This window comes from Lynx canadensis, chromosome C1, assembly GCF_007474595.2.
Source record: "Lynx canadensis isolate LIC74 chromosome C1, mLynCan4.pri.v2, whole genome shotgun sequence".
Lineage (NCBI taxonomy): Eukaryota > Metazoa > Chordata > Mammalia > Carnivora > Felidae > Lynx > Lynx canadensis.
Window position 1 is genome coordinate 6,847,512 of NC_044310.1, and position 19,161 is coordinate 6,866,672.

Here is a 19,161-nt window from a genome sequence, read left to right on the forward strand (position 1 = left end):
GATTCAAAGTGCTGCTTGAAGTCAGAGAAAACACTTTAATGGCCCCAAAGATGAGTATCACTCAGGGTCTAAAGTCAGGAACAAGAAAGCGCTCAGTACTTGTCCCAGGGAGCTAAGACGCAAGGCACTTGGGAACAAAACCTCAGGACAAACTCTGACTTGCCTCCAGGTCCCTTCCTGACACACCCTGTGCCTCAATTTACCCAGCAGTCGGCCAGGCACACTTCCCTGAGTTGTGTGAGTGACAGGAGACAAAATAATTAACAGCCAGAGCATGCTTAGATTCTCAGATAGGAGGTGCTGCAAGCCACAGATCTCATTATTCATAAAACTCTTCATTTGCTGCCAGCACAAGCCTCCTCGGCCTTCCCAGGGGCTAACTGCACAGCAGGTACCTGCTCAGACAAGGTCAGCACACAAGAGAGAGGGAGGCGTGTGGGGCCTCACCGAGGTTGGGTGTCCAGACCTATCTATGTGCCTTGGTTACCAGGTCAAGAATAAGGAAGGTGGCTGGGTGGGGGTGATGAAAAGGAGGTGACAAGTGCAGTTTGGGGCTCCCAGTGGTTCATTTTGCAGGCTCACGTATGTATAGACACCCGCCAGACAGGTGAAACGTGTGCCTACACCGTGCACCGTCCAGGAACACTCCCCGGGAGAGGTGGAACGAGGAAACAGCCCAGTCACACGCGCGCGAGAGAGACAGAGACAGAGACAGGAAGGGCGGTCCAGGGGCCAGACCTCAGCAGCATTTAGTTTGGGGAAATATGGAGGGGCTCTATACAGGGGGTCGGGATGCTGAGCGTGGGGAGCAGGTGAGGGGAGGGTCAGGAGGGCGCGGGACCCGAGTGCTGACAGCCGGTGACAACCACGCCGACGCGGTGGGGTGAACAACAGAGTGGGTGGCTCGGACACCTGTGGAGGCGACCCCTGGGCGGAGGTGAGGACGGCTGGAGGGTGGTCTGCGGCGGGGTCGCGGGCGGCGAGCGGCGGGGAGGCAGCGGCGACCCGGCGGGGCGAGGAGGCCCGGCCCAGACCAGGGCGCCGCGCCGGGGGCCAGCCGGGGGGTCCGAGAGGGGTCGGGGGCGCCCTCCGCGGCCCCTCCCCGGGAGACAAAGGGCCGGAGGCTCCCCCGAGCCCCGGCGCGGCGCGGGCCCGGGCGCTGCGGGCGCGGGCCGGCCTCGGCGCTTACCTGGGCCGCCCGACCCGGCCGGGCCGGCGGGGGCTGCGGGTCCGTGCACGGCGCGCGGCGGCCTGTTCCGGGGCGCGCTCAGCCGGAGCAGCCGCGGCGGCAGCAGCAGCAGCAGCGGCAGCGGCAGCGGCAGCAGCAGCAGCAGCGGGAGCGGCCGCCAGAGCCTCCGCCTCCCGCTCCGTGAGTCACCGCGGCGGGGAGGGAGGGAGGCGCCAGGCCGCCGGGGGAGGGACCGGCGGAGGGGGCGGCATCTGGCTCCTCACGGGCGGCGGAGGCGCGGCCACCGCAAGGCCTCGGGGGTGGGGGGGAGGGGAGGAGGTCCGGCGCCGGGGGCGGGGCCTGGAGGCGGGGCGGGGCCCCGGCGTGTGCGGGCACGCTCAGTGGTTAAACCGGCCCGTGGGGCGGGACCTGCCGCGTACGGGGATGGTGCTGGGGCGCGCGCGGGGACGCTCATTGGGCTGCTCGGGAGGAGGGTGGGGCCAGGGATTCTGGGGCGGGGCCACGAAATGGGCGGGTGGAACTGGGTCGTGAGTGGTGGCCCAGCCCCGCTCAGAGCAAAGGGGTGGAGCGGAGCGGGGGCGGGGAGGGTGGGCAAGGATAGGGGGGCGGGGGCTCCGAGGAGGAGGTGGTCTGAGGGCGGAGCCCGGGTTAAGGATGGAGCTGGCTCTGCGGTAAAGCCACAGTGTCTGTCCCTGGCTGCTCCGGGAGCATAGTGATCCCGTAAAAATAATGGCCTCTCCCACACACGAGTCTGTGTTTAAAAATGGGAGCGGTCGGACGGGGCGGAATCCTCGGGGAGGCTGGTTTCCCCAGGACCCCTGAAAAATCTGAAACGGACGAGGTTGCAAAACATTCAGAGGCGTGGTCTTCCGGCGCGGTGGAACTGGGAACGTTGCTACCTTTGAAGAAACTAGGCCCACTCTCGAATTGGAGGCCTGTCTAACCTGGGATCCACGGAGCCTAGAAGGCCCAGGAATGGACCTCCGTGGGTCCGTTAAACTTAAGATATCATGTGTCTTGGTAGGGAGTACATTTTTCTGGGGAGAAAGGGTCCATGATTAGAATGTTTCTGTTAGAAAGTCTGACTCTAGCTGCTAGATGGCTCTGTCTGGAGAAGAGTACAGGGAAAAACAGCCCATTTTAGGCAAAATGCAAATTGCTTTGAACACCCACTTTCCTTTTAAAGGGACGTGTGTCTTTAAGAGTGTTCTAATTTTCAACAGTTTCAATTTTTTTTATGGTTTACTTTATTTTGGGGGGGGCAGAGAGAGAGGAGGACACAGAATCGGAAGCAGGCTCCTGGCTCTGAGCTGTGCCGTCAGCACAGAGCCCGAGGCAGGGCTCCAACTCACAAACCCTGAGATTAATTCCTGAGCCCAAGTCAGGTGCTTAACCAACTGAGCCACCCAGGCGCCCCTCATTTTCAGCATTTTAACGGTTACATAGTGTGGCACTAACAGCACTTTAGAAGCCCTCCTGCCTTGCTTTCCCTGCCTTTCCTTTAGCCTGTCAGAAAACAGAATCCCATCTTCTTCCACACCCCATACATTTCTTTCCCCTCCCTGTGCAAGAGGGATATGAGATGATATTTTGTTTACTTTGTTGTTCATATTCTGTGATGTCCATATTACTCTTTTGATTTAATAACTATTTTAGTTACAGTTGAGGAATATTTTAATTTTATCAAAAGTCATGAGATTATGAACTCAAAGGCCAGAAATAGGTCTTAGTCATGTCTGTATCCTTATTAGTGTCCCAGCTACCATGCTGTTGCAAGCGCTCAACCAATATTTGCCAATACGATGTACTAGCTGATCCTTCGTTTCCCAGAGCACACCAATGCAGAAAAATGTGCACATTCAAATTATTTTTATTGTAAATATTGATGTTTCAACAAATGAATTAAAACTGAACAAACTGCTTGGTATTCAAGACACAATGTATAAATGTTACATTTTTTAAGAGACATGCTTAAGGGGGCACCTGGGTGGCTCAGTTGGTTAAGCATCTGACTCCTGATTTGGGGTCAGGTCGTGATCTCACAGCTCATGAGTTCGAGCCCCGCATCAGGCTTCAAGCTGACAGAGCAGAGCCTGCTTGGGATTCTCTCTCCTCTCTCTGCCCCTCCCTCTCTCTCTCAAGATAAATTAAAAAACTTAAAAAAAAAAAAAAGAAAGAAAGAAAGACATGCTTAAGGATGAAGGTGGAAAGGAATGCATAAAATGAAAATGTATCCCTGTGAAATAATGGACGCTTTTTCCCTTTTTTCAAATTTTTCATAAATCTATTGTGTTTTTTGGGTTTTGTTTGTTTATTTGTTTTTAAGTAGGCTTCCTGCCCAGTGCCGAGCCCACTGCAGGGCTTGAACTCACGACTCTATGATCAAGACCTGAGCTGAGATGGAGAGCCAGACTCCTAACCGACTGAGCTGCCTAGGCACCCCAAACCTATTGTTTTTATGGTTCAAAATTACAATAAGTTCATCACCACAGTCCCTCAACTACTCTATCATCGGAGAGTTAGAAAATCCTGCCTTTCTAGATAAGAGTATTACTTCAGGATTAACTCGGGCAGGCTTCACCCATCTGTAGTGTCTTAGAATGAAACACTGAAAGTTTAGGATGTAGGGGAACATCTATTGGTTCTGACAGCCTGGGACTATCTCTTCCCCTTGGGGAACTGCTCTTCCCTACCCTGTACCCCCTTGAGGTGCTGATGAGGCTATCAATTACAGTATTCTACCCTCTCCTCTCCACAAAAACCAAAAACAAACAAAACAAAACAGGGGAATCCAAGCTGGAACAGTCAAGTGCTACATTCTCTTGACTACTGGCTAAGAAGTGGGATGTGTCCCAAGCTGAGCCAATTGGAGTCCTTCCCCGAAACTTTCTGAATTGGTAATGAAGGGAAGCTCTTTCCTATTGGATCAAGAGCTATAAGGATATGGCCTCAACAATGTTAGTAGCATCTTTCACACACCACATGGAACATTCTGAAAGAATGAGGCAATGTTACAAGAGAGAAAGGGACCAATATTTGGAAGGAGGGAAGGGGAACGGGGAAGAGAAGAAGGGAAATCTCTAACACAGTGTTCCACGATTTCAGTGGACCTTGCACGAGCTCTGCACACAGCATCTCACACTCAGTCGGTCTCCAAATCGGCCTCTCCTCCAGTGCCCCCCCACCTTGAGTAATGGCCACTAATTGGCCACTTCACCCAGTTGCTTGCGTCAGAAGCTCCAAAGTATCCTTGCCACCTCTCTCCTTTGTCCCTCAGATCCAGTCCGTGTTGTTTGCACCCCCAAACCATATCTTGAATCTCCCCACTTGCCAGCGTCTCTACTCCCTTGGCCCAGGTTCACCCACCATCAGCTCTCAACCTGACTCCAACAATAGCTTCCAAGTGCTCTCACATCCAGGCTTTCCCTACCAACCCCAATCCGCTGTCCTTCTTAAAATGTACCCTTCTTGTCAGTCAGTTCTCTGCCATTCAAGGACTTCCCTTCATCTTCATGACGAAATTCAGAATCTTTCGCGTGGCTACAAGGCCCTGCATGATCCGGCTCCAGCCTGATCTTGAACCGCTTTTGCGGAAGGGGCTCCTGCCACCCACAGGCCTCCTCCCTGTTCCTTGATCATAGGGTGCTCCTTCGTGCTTCAGGACTTCTAAATCTGCAGTTCTTTTTGACTCAGTGGCTCTTTCTCCGCTTCTCCCTCCTTCACCTGACTGAACATTTGGTCTTCCTTAAAGAGACTTTGCTTAACCTATGCCAGCCCCAGTTATGGGGCCATAATTTATGGCATGGCCGTAAATTCCAAGAGGGTAAGAAGTCTCGGCAGACCACCCCACCCCCTGCCCCCAGCACAGTACCTGGCGCATGCAGATATTAGCGCATGAACACGTAACTAAAACGTGTGTAGATCCCCCACCCAGGACTGTCCTTTTTGTTCGGCCCTCCTTGCCCATCTCCACCCCTGGCTTCCAATGCCGTCAACCCCCTCCTCACTGTTCACTCCTTACGTTTACGATTCTATATTTTATCCTTTCGGCTTTGGGGAGGGCCCCTCTGTGCTCCCAGACATGTGTGTCTCTTTAAATACTTGTTTCTGGAGAAAAAAAAAAATCCCTATCCTCTCTATCCCGAAGGGATAACTGTGACAGTAAAAATCGTAGGCCAAGGATGAAACAACAGGGGAGCCCCAGCAGGCTGCAGGGGAAGAGAGCTTTTGCGAAGTAGTTATGACAAGAGTGGCCCTCAAGTTGTTTTTTTTTTTAATGGTTATTCATTTTTTGAGAGAGGAAGAGTGAGACAGTGCAAGCAGGGAAGGGGCAGAAAGAGAGGGGGACAGAAGATCTGAGGCAAGCTCCATGCTGTCAGCAGAGAGCCCGATGTGGGGCTCGAACTCATGAACCACGAGATCTTGACCTGAACCAAAGGTGGATAATTAACTGACTGGGCCACCCAGGCACCCCAGGTAGTCCTCAAGTTTTAACCCCTAAGAGGGCCTTCCTGCCTACGAGGTTAGCAGGTACAGAATGACAATGGGAGAGAAAGAAGGAGACCTTGAGCTAAGTAAAGATGAGGTTTGGTAGTAAAGAAAAATGAGAACCAATTCTTTTTGTGTTTTGAGAACCAAAATTTAAATATACCTTTAAATTTTATTAAGTTTATTTATTTTGAGAGAGAGAGTGTGAGCAGAGAAGGAGCAGAGAGAGAGAGGAAGAGAGAGAGAGAGAGAGAGAGAGAGAGAGAGAGAGAGAATCGCAAGCAGGTTCCACACTATCAGCACAGAGCCCGATGCAGGGCTCAAACTCACAGACCCTGAGATCTTGACCTGAGCCGAAACTAAGAGTCAGACGCTTAACTGACTGAGCCATGCAGATGCCCCTCCCCCCAAATTTAAATCTTAATTAATAATTTCCAATAAGATAGAAGGTAAAATAATTTGTCTTAAAAAAATTTTTTTAACGTTTATTTATTTTTGAGTGAGAGGGAGACAGAGACAGAGTGTGAGCTGAGAAGGGACAGAGAGAAGGGGAGACACAGAATCTGAAAGCAGGCTCCAGGCTCTGAGCTGTCAGCCCGGAGCCTGACGCGGGGCTTGAACCCACGAACCACGAGATCATGACCTGAGCCGGAGTCCGGTGCTTAACCGACTGAGCCACCCAGGCACCCCAAAATAATTTGTCGTTTGCTTTGGTTACATTTGGTACAGCTCAGACTTTTCTGAGCACAGCAAGTGGTAAGGGCGCTAACTGCACAGCAGACAAAGAGGGCCACAGTCACACACCATTCCTCCTGTGTCTCACATTGGCAAATAACTTGTCATCTGATTTTACTTTAGAGATAATAAGGAATTATTAAACACAATGATGAAAGCGTTTTGTAGATCAGTGAATATACATATTTTGTGTCGCGAGTGGGCTATGTGCAGCTGTGAACATCTGGCTGTCTGCCAGCCTGTCCCCAGAGTGTTGCTTTCTGCACGGGTAGACCCTCCAATCACAGAACCCCGTTTGTATTGCGCTTGGGAACAACAGAAAGAAATCATTACTCATCTCTTTGGCTGAGGGTTTCGGTAGACCAACGTGTCTTGTAAGTGTACTTTGTCGGTGCAGAAACATTCTGATCACCTAGGAGAGACAAAACAACGTGAAACTTCAGTTTGGATCCAAATACTCAGTTTATTAGCCTCTAAGCATATGTCTGTTTATCACCTTTTTTCCTGCTGGTTATCATCCAGTTACGCGTAAAAAAAATTACCATTCCGAAAAGCAAATAACTTCTACCGTCTGGGAATGAACAATAAAACAGCACGTCCCCCCCCTCACCCCCACCCCGGGCACGTACCCACACGTTCCCCGTCTGTAGATGATGCAATGTTACCAGTGTGTCAGGGGTAGAATGGAGACCATTCCTGACAGGCACTTCCTTCCTCGCCCTCCTGAGGTCTAGACTGCCCAGGAGTTTTGCTTATGTCAACAAGTAGACGGGCCTGTCACTGTGAAATATCTGTGGCTTTGCCCCTGCCCTTCGCGGTTGGTTTGAAGAGTGGACGATTTCAAACCCATCCGAGCCTAGAAACCCTCCTGCTTTCCAGCTCGGGGGTCTCCTTAAATCCTTGGCTATTTGTGACACGGAAGTCTGGCTGGGCGGTAACGTGACCGACACTTAGCCGGTGCATTTCGCTCTGGCAGAGATTTGCTGAATCTAAATGAACTTTGTGGTTTACGTTTTCTCCACACACCCCCGCCCCCCACTCCTCTTCATTACTGTTCTTCCGGGAAGTTACTTCCCATCCGCAGAGTTTGCCCCCAGCTGGTGAATCAGATGGGGCTCTTTTTTATAGTTAATAAACACCGAAGGCCGAGGGCGGCAAATGTACCCCCTGGTGCCGGCTAATGAAGAGCCTCAGATGAAAGCTTCTGCAGAGGGGACAGGCATGATGCAAATGTCCTGGGATCCAAGATTACTCGCTCTTCTCCCACATGCTGCATAACGGATAGTAATGATTATTAATTATTTAAGCAAAGAACATGAGAGCCAACACAAGTAGGAAAAAAAAAAAAAGAAAGAAAACAAAAAGGAAGCTGCACTCTAGGATCCTCTGTTGAGACCACTTTAATTAGCACGAGTTATAGAGCCAAGGGAAATTGACCGAGAGACTTAATATAGCTGAAGAATTTTTGAAAATTCTTTACCACTTGTTTCCCTTAAGAGAAAAAAAGACAAGACAGCTTATATTTGTGTGTATTTGCGGATAAACCGGAACATGAAAGTGCAATGGCTTCCAGAGGCTTCCCCCAGCGATGGCACGGGGAGGGGGTGGGGGGGTGGCACGGGGCTGACGAGAAGCTCAGTGGGGTCCTTGCAGGCTCTACTGAATCCCAAGGCTGTCAGTCCCAAGGCTCCCCCAGAGACGTGGCTTTCGTGTTCAGTCGTGGTAAGGACATTGGGACTCGAAAGCTGAAACTCCATCTGCCCTGATTTTCTCTCCTTTGTACACTGGACTGAAGCCTTCATGAGATTTTCCCGTCAAATTTCAAAGCTTGTGTCATTTCTGGTACGTTCTACCGTTTCTCTGTCTATATCATGATACCTAGAACAGTGTCTCTCTATTAGATAAGCTGTGACACTATTTCTAAAGCCAAGAACCCAAAAGGGCATAGGTGTGATTTTATTTTCAAATTCTTGGACAATCCTCACTTGTTCGAAACTCAACAGTAATTGTACTACCATCCAACCTTCCCACATTGTCAATCCCTCTGCTAATGACGTCTCCTCTAATAATCAGAGTTTTCTTTCTTCCTTCTTTCTTCTTTCTTTCTTTCTTTCTTTCTTTCTTTCTTTCTTTCAGAGAGAGGGAGGGAGAGAGAGAGAGAGAACGTGCAAGTCAGGGAGAGGGGCTGAGGGGAGGAAAGAGAGAATCCAAAGCAGGTTCCATGCTCAGCACGGAGCCCGATGCGGGGCTCGATCCCGTGACTCTGGGATCAGGACCTGAGCTGAAATTGAGGGTCAGATGCTCAACCGACTGATCTACCCAGGTACCCCCAGAGTTTTTATTTCTAATTCAGTCACATTTAGAAATCCAGCTTGGCTCTGTGACTAACGAGAGACTGTGTTTTCTTTGAAGGAGTCTTTTTTTTTTTTTTACTTTGTTCCAATAGTCACACTCTCTTACACTAAGTTCTCAAAGGACTTTTCTTTCTTTTTATGTTTTTATTTTGGGAGAGAGAGCGTGCATGCACATGCATGCAAGTGGGGGAGAGGCATGCAAGGGAAGAGAGAGAGAGACAGAGACAGAGACAGAGACAGAGAAGGAGGGAATCTCAAGCAGGCTCAAGCGTGGAGCCCAATGCTGGGCTCAATTCCGGGACCCTGGGACCACGACCGGAGCCAAAATCAAGAGTTGGGTGTTCAAATGACTGAGACACCCAGGCGTCCTGAAGTCCTTTCGATCGAACTGATTCAGATATTCAACATCACACGTGATCTGTTCTGCATCCCCTGATTTTTATTCAAGCCTAGTCTCTTCACTCAACTGCTCGTTCAAGGAATGTTTATTAAGTGCTTCCCAGGTGCACATCATCGCCTTCAGCAGGGGCTAGAGCAGCAACTCAGACAAATATTTTCCTTGCCCTCATGATGGGTAGGACACTAATGAGTTACACCATTGAATAATTCACTGCAAGTCTAGTTAAGTGCTGAGAGCGAAATTCAACAGGCTTGAGGGCATATTATTGAGAATCTAACCTTGCATTGGGGTCAAGGAGAACTTCCTTGGGAATGTAACATTTAAGCTTCTACTTACCTAGGAGTTAACTAAGCAAAGAGTGGGGAGGAGAGGTTAGCCCCCAGGGGGACCAGTTCATAAAAAGCCCATGAGGAGAGGGGCACCTGGGTGGCTCAGGCGGGTAGGTGTCAGACTCTGATTTTGTCTCAGGTCACGATCTCACAGATTGTGGGTTCGAGCCCTATATCGGGCTCTGTGCTGACGGTGTGGAGCCTGCTTGGGTTTCTCTATCTCTCCTCTCTGCCCCTCCCCTGCTCATTCTTTCGCATGTGCGCACGCGCTCTCTCTCTCTCTCTCTCTGTCTCTCTCAAAATAAATAAACTTTAAAATAAAAGAGAATCATTTAAAAAAAGGGGGGGGGGGTCACCTGGATGGCCCAGTTGGTTAAGTGACTGACCTTGGCTCAGGTCATGATCTCGAAGTTCATGCGTTCGAGCCCCACATCAGGCTCTGTACTATTCGTGCAGAGTCCACTTGGGATTCTCTCTCTCTCTCCCTCTCTTTGCCCCTCCCCCACTTGTGCATGCTCTCTCTCTCTTTCTCTCTCTCTCAACATAAATAAACTTAAAAAAAAAGTTAAAAAAAAAGAAAAGAAAGAAAAAGGCCATGAGGAGAAAAGCAAGCATGGTGAGATCAAACAGCTGAGAGAAGGCTGAGTGCAGAGTGATCGGGAAAGAGGCCAGGCACAGATGATACAGGACTTTATAGATCATGCTAACCATTTGGTCTTTATTCCAAAATAAAAACTACTGAGAGGGCACCTGGATGGCTCAGTGGGTTGAGCGACCGACTCTTGATTTCTTTTCAGATCATGATCTCATGGTTCGTGAGTGAGAGCCCCACATCTGGCTTCGTATCACACTGATGGTGCAGAGTGCTCTCTCTCTCTCTCTCTCTCTCTCTCCTCTCCTGCTCTCTCTCAAAATGGATAAACTTAGGGAAAAAAAAAAAGAACTACTGAGAGGTTTAAGCAAAGATGGGATATGGTGGGTTTGTATTTAAAAAGAGAACTATGGGGCACCTGGATGGCTCAATCAGTTAAGCGTCCTGATCTCAACTCAGATCTTGATCTCAGGGTTGTGAGTTCAAGCCCTGTGTTGGGCTCTGTGCTGGACGTGAAGCCTGCTTAAAAAAAAAAAAAATACTATCATGGGGCGCCTGGGTGGCTCAATCGGTTGAGTGTCCAACTTTGGCTCAGGTCATGTTCTCACGGTTCATGGGTTCGAGCCCCGTGATGGGCTCTGTGCTGACAGCTCGGAGCCTGGAGCCTACTTCTGATTCTGTGTCTCCCTCTCTCTCTGCCCCTCCCCTGCTCATGCTGTCTCTCTCTCTGTCTCTCAAAAATAAATAGATGTAAAAGAGAACTATGGCTTTAACACAGAGAATGGATTAAAATGGAAAAGCAATGATGTATCAGTCAACTGTGGCTGCATAACAAACCACCTGAAAACTCAGTAGCTGAAACAAGCACTTCTATTTTTTGCTCAGGGGTCTGCAAACTGCCTGGGCTGGGTCTACTTAAGACCGTGGGTTGACTGACTCAGCTGGGTTGGGCTGGGATCGGCGGGGCTTAGCTGCAGGTTAGGATTAAGTCTGTTCCGCGTGTCTCCTCTTTCCCCTTCGACCTGAGGCTGCCCATTCCTCTTATGATGAATGGCAAAAGAGCAAGAGTGCCAAGCCAAACTGTGGAAGCACACCCAAGACCTCTCCATAAACGTTCCATTGGCCACATCCAGTCTCATGGCCAAGCCCAAAAGAGGCGGTGGTGAGTAATAGTCCAGCGTAACAAAGTGGGTACGGTCAAGGCATTTTCCATTCTGATGGAAACCAAGCTAGTGCTCTCCTCATCTCCAGCCACCGGCTCTAGCCCCGAACAACTGCTTTAATTTTCCCAAAGCCGTTAACGGACAGGGCATAAAGCTGGAGCTACTTTGATCATTCGCAAAACAGGTCGGTCTCTGACCTCCGTTTTTTCACGGAGTCTACGGATGCAATGGAGAATGATTTTACAAGTTTTCGGAAACAAATCGATCCCTTTTTGCACTTACTTCTATGTCAACACAAGAGGACTTGCTTCCTGTCGGGGCTGGCTCCGCCTGGCCCAGGAGCGCTCCCTTTTCTGCCAGTTGTTCCAAAGCTCCCAATTCTACAGTGGGTTCCAAACGGAAAGGAGAGTCCTAGCAGGTACCTAATTTATGGGGGATGGATCTACCACAGTGCTATGTACTCTCACCCACGTTTACATGTAATTTTGTTTCTTAAATACTTTATTTTTTTGAGGGGAAAAGAAAACCTGTTTTGTTTCGTTTGGTTTTGTTTTCCTGAAAGCCCGGTTTCTCAGCTCACATTCTTGGGCTCAGTTTTAACGGTTAGGCATATATTCACAGCAACCGTCCTGGGTCTTTAATTAAAGAAGCCAGTCTTGTTATGGGCATCAACATTTTTGGTGGGGTTGTAAAGCTGAGGGGAAAGTTCAGGTTAAGTTGGAAGCAGCCCTGGGGAGTACAAGTGAACTATTCTTAGCTGAATTCAAGTGGCGGCAATTCACTGAACGAGCCCAAAGGCGTCTGCAGTATCTTAGGTTGACTTTAATGAGTAGTTAGACTGAAATAGCTCCAGGCTCCAGGGGGTAGACCGAACCTATTGAGAACCTCTCCTGGGAGATGAAAAGGTGCTTATGTAGCTGGCATCGCACAGTACGATCGGCTTCCTCCATGCCCCTAGCACAGGCTCAGCATGGGAGCGTTTCTGCTCATCTTACTAATTGGGGGCTAAGTACAGACAGAACAGAGAGGGACACTTACTTCACTAATAAGTAGAAAAGCTTTCTTAGGAAAGCGAAGACAGGCTCACAGGAGGCCGGGAGTCCTCCAGCATACAGGTGACGCTTGTGACTCTTTAAAACAACTCTGAGCAGGCAGTTTCCATCTAATGTCTTTTCAGAGTAAGTGACACACAGGAACCGCATGCTAAAGGGGCTGCAGTGTCTGGAAAGGATAAAGGGACTAGTTTGAATATGCCTTCCATTTCTGCAGCTGATGACACCCTGCTGCGACAGCCTGTAATATCAGCACGCAAATTCCCATCAACTCAGAAACATTCTTTCGGTAGAGTGTCTTGGGTTGTTTATTATATGCCTCCTTAGCAGAACTTACATCATCAGTAAGGAAATATAACAGAAAAAGTAATTTATCTCACCTCCAGGGAAGGGAAAAAACAAATGTAACAGAAATGTAGGCTTTTCCCATGTCAGGTACTCCCGGTTAATGCTGCTTTATGTTCTTAATTCCCCATTACTTCAAATATCTAGAATATGAATACAAGCTTCCCTTAGTCAAACCCGACACAATGCCTCCGTTTTATTTAGTGTTCTTAAAATGCATGTTTTGAGATTTAAAATATTGTATTCTAACGAGAGTGGTTATTATTTAGCTTTTATACAGTTCCTTACACCGGGGTTTCAAAGCAATTTATACATTTAATAGCCGCTCTTCACAAAACAGCTACACGGACATTTGGAAGGCAACTCGACAAAGTGGGACAAAAGGAAAACAGAGTGGCGGGATTACGACTAGAAATGGAGGGATGGGCTCAGGTCGCGCTTGCCCAAAATAGGGTACCTTGGCATGTTAAATATCTTATTTATTTATTTAAAAATTTTTAACGTTCATTTCTTTTTGAGAGAGAGAGACATAGTGCAAGCAAGGGAGGGGCAGAGAGAGAGGGAGACACAGAATCTGAAGTGGGCTCCAGGCTCTGAGCCGTCAGCACAGGGCCCAATGTGGGCCTCGAACCCATGAACGGTGAGATCATGACCTGAGCCGAAGTCAGATGTTTAACCAAGAGCCACCCAGGGTGCGTCTAAATACTTTAAGCTGAAGGAATTTGAGAAAAGGCACGTGCAGGAAAGCCCTTCAACCTTCTCCTGAAGCGGGTCGTAGAACCTCTGTGTGTGTGAGAGGTGCCCCTCCATTACCTGGAAGCAAGCAGCAGCCTTATCTCTGAAGACAAGGGACAGAGAGGAATCCCGACAGAAAGATCTTGCTAAGTTTCCCTCAGTTTACTACACTTAGATTCGTCTTACTGTATCTTTCTGTGACTTTCCACTCTTCTTCAAACCTAGCCTAAAAACACTCAGGTTCAGGGGCACCTGGGTGGCTCAGTCGGTTGAGTGTCTGACTCTTGATTTTGGCGGAGGTCATGGTCCCAGGGTCATGGGATGGAGCCCCGTGTTAGGCTCCGAGCTCAGCATGGAGCCTGCTGGGGATTCCTTCTCCCTCTCTCTCTGACCCTCTCTCTGACAAAACACTCAGGTTTAACTGTTTCTCTGGGTCTTCATTCCTTTATGAAGACTCCTGTGTCACGTAAAACTTGAACTTGTGTGCTTTTCTCTTCTTAATCTGTCCTTTGTAATAGGGGTCCCTGTCAATAACATAAAAAAAATGGGTGGAGGAACGATATTTTTCCTCCCCTACAGGAGTATTCCAACTTTCTCTCCATTTAATAGTCTCCAAAACAACATAAATACTTTCATGATTTGTAGTTTACAAGATTGACCAAAGGACGAAGTAAAAAATTATAGATGAAATAGATCATTTATGGGGCATCTGGGTGGCTCAATCGGTTGAGCATCAGGTCATGATCTCAGCTCAGGTCACAATCTCGCAGGCCGTGAGTTCGAGCCCCGCGTCGGGCTCTGTGCTGACAGCTCGGAGCCTGGAGCCTGTTTCGGATTCTGTGTCTCCCTCTCTCTCTGCCCCTCCCCTGCTCCTGCTCTGTCTCTCCCTGTCTCTCAAAAATAAATAAATGTTAAAAAAAAAAATTTTTTTTATTTAAAAAGAAATAATGTTTCTAAGGACTCAGCTAACTATGATAGAGTAATAGGTATCTTTTTCTTTAATTGTTAGGTCTGTTTTAAAACACAATTTGAGGGCACCTGGGTGGCTCAGTCCGTTAAGCTTGTGGTTCATGAGTTTGAGCCCTGCGACGGGCTCGGCGCTTGGGATTCTCTCTCTCCCTCTCTCTCTTGTGCCTCTGTCCTGCTCGTGCTCTCTCTCAAAATAAATAAATGAACTTAAAAAAAAAATTAAAAAAAAAAAAGATTTTTCAAAACATGTTTTCTTCTCTCCAATTTCAAGTCCTAATCCTCACCAAAGCACACTTTGAGTTCTTTAAGCCCCGAAGGGACGAAAGTATACAATTTGTTCAGTGCTTTGACTGTAACAGGATTACACTGGCACCGTCAACCTCCCACCCTGGCAAGAGCAGCACCGTGGGAGGTCAGAAGGGCCCTGCGGGAGCCACTGGCCATCAGACTCCCAGCAGGAAGGCACGCCCCGGGGTGAACACGGGCTCACCGCTCCCTTCTCCCTCCAGCTCACAAGTGAGAGACAGAGCCCGAGTTTTCCTTTCTGAGGCTGGAAAGTGGGTTTGGTGTGCCTACATGTACTGCTTAATATAGTCTTGCTCACGGTATTTCCTTGCAGGAGAACAAGCCGCTCCTGCTTCTAGAAGACAGGCTGAAAGGAAATGCCACAAGCTTAAGGCCAAGGGACTGAGGCTTTGCCTGTTTGCTCCCAAAGTGAAAATGCTCCTTTTCTGAGTAAATAGGAAACAAAATATTTAAGTCAAAGCGTAAGCTCAGAGCTTTACAAACCAAATCTAAGGTATAATTTACCAAGACCTAGATTAAACTTGATGTAAAACCTGTGACAACAGTTTCTTTCTTTCTTTTTTTTTTTTTTTTTTTTTAACGCACGAAGTAGTAAAAGCACCATGTTTTCTGTTTCTTTTTTTTAATGTTTTTATTTTATTCTGGAGAGAGACAGAGGGCGAGTGGGGGAGGGGCAGAGAGAGAGGGAGACACAGAATCCGAAGCGGGCTCCAGGCTCTGAGCAGTTGGCACAGAACCTGATGTGGGGCTCGAACTCACAAAGCGTGATATCATGACCTGAGCTGAAGTTGGGCACTTAACCGACTGAGCCAAAAATGGTGCCCCCAAACTGCCATGTTTCCTAAGATCATGGTCAGATCACAGGGTTCAGGCAATTAGTTTTTATCTCATCTAGGCCAAATACTCGCTTCTACATAATTACGTACCTCTTTGATTACCGTTGTAGGTAAAGGCCTCAGTTTTCAACCCGCTCTGGTTCTTGAGTATTGGAGGAGTGATGCCAGCCTGAAGGAACCAGGTTTTCACACAAGTGTGCAAAAAAACAAAACAAAACAAAACTCCTTAAACTCCTCTCATAGGAAAGAACAGTTCCACGTAATATGACAACTTAGCAGTAATGAAGACTTGTACCTGATCTCCTCAGACGTCTTCAACAGACATAATCAAGATGACTTAAGTCCTTAAGTCATGTACTGAAAGTGTGACTGAACGCAAAGTCAGAGGTTCTTGTGGGAAGGTTTCCGAAGTTCCCACAGTGGCCAGAAATTAGGGCAGATCTGTGGTTGATACATAATCTTAGAAAGAACCCTTGCCTACAGTATCTTCCTCTTTTTTTTTTTTAAATTTTATTTATTCAAGTAATCTCTACACCCAACGTGGTGCTTGAACTCACAACCCCGAGATCGAGAAACACATGCTCTGCCGGCTGAGGCAGCCAGGTGCCCCTTCTCCTTTCTTAATTCAAAAGGAAGCCGGTGACTCTCCTTGACCTTCTTTACGGAATACGTTCTGCTTGTTCAGTTTTGTTTTCTTTGGTGTTTATTTTAAATCATTTTTGAGAGAGGGAGACCGGATGTGAGCAGCAGAGGGCAGACGCGGCATCCAGAGCAGGTTGCAGGCTCCAAGCTGTCAGCACGGAGCCCGACTCAGGGCTCGAACTCACGAGCCGGAAGAGAATGACCCGAGCCCAAGTCGGACACTTGACCGACCGAGCCACCCAGGCGCCCCTCGTTTAGTTATTTTTAATTGCTGTCCGTTGCCTGAGGCTCTACGGAACGTGCTCTTCCCAGAGGAAGACAACCAAACACCACGAAGCTTCCAGCCGACAGGCCTCTCAGCTTCCAGACTCTCGGACGGCGGACTCTTCGCCGCGCACCCTTGAGAGCGCCGCGAGAGCCCCCGTGTTGGAAGCCTTTTCAGCAGCTTGGTGGCCCCGCTTCGTGGTTACTGTGGCGGGGAGAGGGACTTCAAAAAGACAGTGAGTTGGGATGTCAAAAGGCCGTACTCTAGAGGAATACCCAGAAGAGCCGTATTTTCAACCTGCTTTTTGCAATTTAGTGAAAATATTAAATACCAGTTAACCCAGTTTCTAAATCTTTGCAATTCCAGGGCCAAACAGACTGGAAGCAATTAGTGCTCGTTCATGGGGGTCTGTGGCACTGCTGACAGTTTTAATCTACGTATTAATGCTGAAAACATTTTGAGAGGCAAACAAGCGCATTTTTTTGGCCTTAGTAACGAATATACAGCAAGGGGGGAAAACGGACAGGGCAGTAGCTGAAAAGCTCTAGGCCAAATGGTCTGGGTTTATTTTTCCTGTCGTAATTTCAAACTATCCATTATTCACTGTAGTAAGATGCCATCCAACGGTGGGTTTGTAGTCGTTTATTTTGCCCAAGATGGCAGTTCTTTGGCTGAGTCGTCTTCAAAGAAAGTCCCGAGAGGGACGCCAGGGTGGCTCAGTTGGTTGTGTCCGACTTCGGCTCAGGTCCTGATCTCACAGTTCGTGAGTTCGAGCTCCGCGTCGGGCTCTTTGATGCCAGCACAGAGCCTGCTTCAGACCCTCAGTTGGCCTGTCTGCCCCTCAAAAAAATAAACATAAAAAAAAAAAAAGGCCTACCTAGCATACCCTTCTTACCACTTACAGGAAGAACAAAGCACTGAAACACAACAATTGTTTTATTTATTTTTTAAGATTTTATTTTTAAGTAATCTCTACATCCAACATGGAACTCAAACTTACAAGGTCGAGATCAAGAGTTGCACATTCTACAGACTGAGCCAGCCAGGAGCCCCTAGAAACGGTTTTAAATTATTACCTTTCATTAAACTGCCCAGTTGTACACTCGCTCATTGGAATTTACTTCTGCTTCAACCCCAGTTCTTTGAAAAATGCAGGAATTTTTCTCATTAAAATATTAGCTTGACCCAAAGATATCAAAAAGTTAGCTGCCTTAGCATTAGTTATTGCAGTCTGAGACCTCCCGAGAAGTTTAAAAACCCAGATTAAATATAGCAAAACATGAACAGGAAACCTAGTTTGCAAATCATTTAATAACTATAATTGTATAGAATTTTCAAATTAGTCCCTTTTCAATTCATTTTTTTTCTGAATTAAGGACCAAATTTGTGAAACAAAATATATAACATGGCCCTCGAAAGAATTGTTAAATTGTAGATTAGCTCCAATGCAAAACTTCTGTCTGCGTTAAAGAGGGAGATCCACAGTAAACCCATGCGGTAGGTAGGTCCTACCTACCGATCCCTATTGAACAGAAGAGGAAGATGAGCCTCAAAAAGATTAAGTAACCTACCAAAGGTCACGCGGTCACGAATGACAGTATCTTGCTGGGTATTGCATACTTTGTAACTTTTAAAGGAAGATTAATTTTAAGTTGAGTACTAGTCATTACTTACAAAATGAATACACTAATGTGATTAATGACAAAATATTTCACTGATGTTAGTCTTACAGAAAGTGTAAAGGGAAACCAAAATTAAGGACTCCAGATTCACGTAGGCCCCTCTCAAATACCAAATATTCCTAATTTTCCTTATCCTACTACTGGAGGGGAAAGGGGAATCTTGTTAGGGCTTAAACAGCAAAACAAAAAAAACCCAAAACACACGTACACACAGCAATTCCATTCCTGGATATAAAACCAAAGGAACTGAAAACAGGTATTGAAACGCTTAGATACAAATGTTCATAGCAGTACTATTTGCAATGGCCAGAAAGTGGAAAAAGTCCAAACGTTCAAGAGGTAAATGCATAAGCGCAATGTAGTATCCACGCAAGGAAATATTTTCAGCCATTAAAAGGAGTGAAGTACTGATACAGGCTACAACTTAGATTAACCTTGAAAATACGTTAAGTGAAAGAAGCCAGACACAAAAGGTCGCATACCGTATGCTTCCATTGACAGGAATTTTCCAGAATAGGTAAATACAGAGACAGAAAGCAGATTAGTTGTTGCCGGAGGGCTGGGATGTGGAGGAGGGCACGGGGAGTGACTGCTTAATGGGTGTGGCGTCTCCTTTGGGGTGGTGAAAATGTTTTGGAACTAGATGGTGATGGCTGCACAACATTGTGAACGTACTAAACACCACTGAATTGTACATTTCTGATTTTTATAGGACATGAGTTTCACCTCAATTAAAAACAATGCAGACTAGGGGTGCCCGGCTGGTTCCGTTGGTAGAGCATGTGACATTTGATCTCGGGGTCCTGAGTTCAAGCCCCACGTTGGGTGTAGAGATCACTTGAACAAACAAAAATGCAGAATAATGAAATAATGATGATTGACCGTAAAATCCTACATGGGTAGCAGGCAATTTGCTTTTTCTTGGTTTGTTACAATTTCAATGAGTTTTTGACCGCTATAAACCAATATATAAAAAGTTACCCATTAAGAGTTCCAAATAAGGCATTAATGAAGCTGAGGTCCCTAATTTGTCCAGTTGGCAGAGCACCTAGTAGAGTTTACAGTATATGAGAAGCTTC

At 47.5% G+C, this 19,161-nt stretch overlaps 1 protein-coding gene across 1 annotated transcript in view; it reads right to left on the minus strand.

The window, feature by feature from the left end:
• Nucleotides 1-1,362, minus strand: part of CTNNBIP1 (catenin beta interacting protein 1) — a 52,782-nt gene extending 51,420 nt beyond the window's left edge. Inside the window, exon 1 of the mRNA XM_030325547.1 lies at nt 1,190-1,362. The gene's annotated coding sequence lies outside the window, so the exon portion shown is untranslated. The remainder of the gene's footprint in view (nt 1-1,189) is intronic.
• Nucleotides 1,363-19,161: the final 17,799 nt, after the last annotated feature.